The following is a 4,684-nucleotide window of genomic DNA, read 5'->3' on the forward strand; positions in this document are numbered from 1 at the left end:
AAAATATATGTGTCTCAATTTTTTCTAGTGTCGAATAGTCTTAGTTATGTGCCGTTGAAAAGCAGTGTACCTGTAGTGGCGTTTTGGCCGTTTAAGGGTTAACAGTCCTGGAAAATGACGATTTGGTCAGCGAAAAATTAAAGGATTTTTTAGAAAAAATTTTGCGATGACCGTGCTATAATATTCTTCTTGGTAACTTATTTGCTTTGTATTTTTTTCTTTTTTTTTCAATATCTTTCCCTGGGAGATTATCTTTTCACTTTCAAGTTTTATTATTTGTTTGAAAATTCTCCAATATTGAGGTTCTGTTTTGCTTAAGAATTTGATTATTTTGTTAAAAAATCGTCTTTTTGTGTAGAAAATGCAACTATTTTCGTAGAAAATTTACTTTTTCGTTTCAAATTTATATTTGGTTTTTGAAAAGTCAAATAAAATCGTTTTCATCAAAATTTAACTTTTTTTAAAATTTGTTATGTAAAAAGAAAAAAGTTTCTTTGATAAGAATAAAATTGTTTGTCTAAAATTTCAACAATAATTTTGTTACGATTGGATGAGAAATTTAACTATTTTGCTAAAAATGAGTATTTTTGGGTTGAAATTTTTTTTATGAAAATTGATCTTTTTGTTGTCGTAGTAGAAATTTCAAATTTCTTGAATAAAAACCCAACTTTTTGATCGAAAATAAATCTGCTTTGATTGAGGATTCAACTACTTTGTTTAAAAATTTTGACTGATCCACTGTGTTAAAAAAAATTGTATTTTACGTTTTACATTTTTTGTCGTGTCTAAAAAATCTTTATTTGGTGAAAATTCATTATTATGGCTTTAAAATTTATTTTTTATATTCAAAGTATTCTTTTAAATTACCGTATTTTAGTTCAAGATTTTTAATTCAAAGTCACGTTAACGAAGTTATTTATTGAATTAAGGAGATTCTAATGAAATTCATTAGAATATGACAGAATATAATTCAATACATTTTTTTTAATTAACAAATTTCCATAGAATGCATTAAAATGGGACTGGACAGAATAATAAAAATGACAAGAATTCGATGGAACTCATGAAATTTGCTGCAAATTAAAAAAAAAAATTTGCAAAATTACTTAAATTTATTTAATTTGAAATTAATTTTAAAACAGTTAAGGGATGTCTAAAGAATTTGAAAAATGCCTAAGAATTAAAGGTGCTTTTTAGAAACGCGAGGCTGAATTAAGAAAAAGGCAAAAAAAGAATTGTATATAGTTAAGCGATAAACTGAATAAATTTAAAATAATGAAAGTTAATTTTTGAGAAATGAGTGTAAATTAAAAAATTCAAATATATCTGAAACAATTAAAAGTAAACAAAAAGAATTAAGGATAAATTATTAGGGGCGTTAAGGGGATTCCTAATGAATTCAAATTAATTTTGAAAAGTTTAAAAAATTCACAATACTCCATTGTCTCAAGTATAATTGGAATATGTTAAAAAGAATGCATGGGAATTAAAGAAAATTCAAGAAATTCATACAAAGTGAAAAATTAATTTAAATAATGAAATCATGAATAAACTAAAATTAAATAAAGATTTAAACAAATTAAAAGAAATAGAAAAGCTAAAATATCCCACTGATTTAAGAAAATCGGAGGGAATTTAAAGTCATTCAAGGGAACTCAAAGAATTAGATAAAATGCCTACCGATTAATTCTCATTAAAAAGGACTTTAGAGTGAAATAAGAATATAAGACATATTTTTTTAATACATTCAGTTAAGTCAAATTGAGTAAGTTTAGATGGATTTGAGTGAATTCAAAATATTTTAGGAAGAGTTGAAAATATGAGGGAAATCCTAAAGATTTCAAAATAATTTAAAACATTGTAGATAAAGTGACAAGGACACTTATGAGAAGACTTTATGGATCCTAGACCAATAAAAAAATCAAAAGAAATCCAATTGAAAATAATTTAAAAGAATTTAATAGAATTCAAAAGTATTTAGGATAGATTAAAAAAAATCAGGGTTTCAAAGAATAAAAAATTCTAAAATATTCCATTGATTTCAGAGAAACTAGAGCGCATTTACAAGAATTGAAAAGAGCTAAAGAAAAATGGATACAAGTATAAAAAATCAAGATTAGCTAAGAATAATTAAAATGAACACAACAAAAAACTTTAAACAATCAAAGGATTGGTTTTCCACTTTCTGCCATTTTCAAATGAACTTTTTAAATATCTACAAACAAGGCTAGTCCCGGGAAATTAATTACTATATATTTTTGCTTGTCAAAGTAAATTTTTTAAATTATTTCAGAAACTCAGAGTTCAGGGACATCTGTTGGCATGTTAGCGATCATTTCCCGAATTTTGAAGACAAAATCTTGATCATTTTGGGAAAATAACCGGCGGAACCTAAAACTGTTTAAATCGATCATTTTCTAAGTATCAAATTCCCTTATAATCGTTGAACAGTAAGAAAGATAGAGGAAGACCTCGGGATTCCAAAAACTATTGCTTCGAAAGATTTCAACCTTATTTATGGACAAAAGAAGACAGGGTCTTCCACCAAAAAAACGTAGCTGTTCATGTAGCGCAGCTTATTCAGCAATCTCTGGTGAAACACGGTCTCACACAACTTCGGCGCAATGAAGAACACCTATTTAAAAATTAGACTTTGAGAAGTGTTTCCGGAAGTTTCCGGAAGCATAAATTGATAAGAATCCGGTTATTCTTGAACTTTTTTCATCTTATTGCGAGTATGATGAATAAAACGATTAAACTCATCATCTCTAATATTATTAGTGAAGTGTAACAATAAACCACCTTCGAAAGCTGGTGTTGGGAAATTGAGTTTTAATTTCCCATGGAGAGCTTTAAGCTCTTTACGTTAAGCTGTGGTGATGGACTTGGACTAAAATCCGTTGAGTTGAACAAAGCTGGGCAGACGGCTTAAATTTCAACCAGCTGGAGGAGTAATTGGAAATTTCTTGCTGTTAGACATCACCTCTCTTGGATTTCTGTTGGTCTATTCATTTTTTTTACGTTTTTTTTAAACATTCTGAGCAACGAACACGTCGATATGTTGGATGCTGCATCGACTTTACACCTAATCTCTTCGCATCCTTTGCACGTACGACAAGGCTGAAGGTAATTGCATCACAGGATGTTGCTTGATCGTAAAAAGACGGCAAATTGCCCCTAAGAAAAATCAAAAGGATACCATTTCAGGAAGCCTGAAGATCAATTTTTTCTGGAGAAAGTTTACTTTAATTTTCACTAGATTAGAAGCTGGATATTTAATTCAGTTTTTATTCCCATCGATGAATTGCAACGAATACAAAATAAATATTGATATATTACCTGGGATTTATTTTTCAAAAATTAGGTACTTGAAGAATTTTCTGTACAACTAGGTATTTTTACATCAGCCATCAGCTTACTTCACTTTGTTAAAAGCTGAGGGAAAAACCATGGATCAAATGCATTGAACAAAACTTTATTTCTGTAATATCTTTGTGATTGATAATTATTATCATTTTATTATTTCATTAAATAGTGATTATTATATAAAAACTATTTTTTGAATAAACTTTTTTAGAAAAAATTAGCTTTTACGAAAATATTAGCAAAACAGGGTAAAAATGAACTGAATACCATGCATTTTGTCCCATGTTTTCCTCTCAGCCAGCTACGACATGAAGTTAGATGTTGATTGAAGTGAAAATACCTAATAGCTTTTGCATTCAATTAATTTTTGAATTTCATGTTGGCATTCGAATTTTTTATTTCCAATGTAGATTTGTTTCAAACTGTAGGCTTAATTTTTTTGGTATAAACCACCAACCAAGGCAAAAAATTGTGAATTCAATAACTCTAAATGATAATCTGATGTATAATGATAATTCTAAAAATCTCATGATTTTTCAAATAAAAAATATAAACTTTCGATAAGAAATATTAGTATAACAGAAAAATGTTTCGCATTATAAATATTCTTTTAAATTTAATTATCTTTCTTTTAAATAATCTATTTTTTGTCAAAAAACTTTAACTTTTTTATTTCCTAACTTATTTTATCACGAACCACCACATCGTACCGAAAATTTGGTATAATAAATAAGAAGCACTAAGAAGGATGGGTTATGGTCCTAAGTTTTAATAATTATAAAAAAATCAACAAAAAATTATATACAAAAAAAAAGTTCTTCATAATTATACAAATTTAGGACCAGAACCAACTTTCTTAGTGCACCTTATTTATTATCCCCAATTTGGAACATGCTGTTGCGCTCCGTGTGAAAATTAGTTAGGAAATAAAAAAAGTGTCGCTAAGGGTCACGTGATCCGCTTATCACATGGACTTAAAGTAACCTTAAATTGTTAAAAAATGGTAAATCTACTTTAAAAAGCACATCGATATTTCCGATAAAAATCTAGTGATAACTTATCCTAAAATTGTTAAAAAGTTGTGAATCTTTTTGAAAAAGTTTGAAAACGATTTTTTTCTTAAACACAAAATACCAATTAATTAAATAAAAGTTTATTTTTTATTTTACCTATAATTGTAAAAAAATTATTATTATAATTTTAAATAGAACTATTTTCCAATAACTATTTAATTTCCGGCAAAAGGCAGTAATATGGATCAAATTTTTGTAAAACACTAAAATAACTGAAAATTATTTAAAAATAATGAGCCCTTAAA

Source organism: Belonocnema kinseyi, chromosome 9 (genome assembly GCF_010883055.1).
Source record: "Belonocnema kinseyi isolate 2016_QV_RU_SX_M_011 chromosome 9, B_treatae_v1, whole genome shotgun sequence".
Taxonomy (NCBI): domain Eukaryota; kingdom Metazoa; phylum Arthropoda; class Insecta; order Hymenoptera; family Cynipidae; genus Belonocnema; species Belonocnema kinseyi.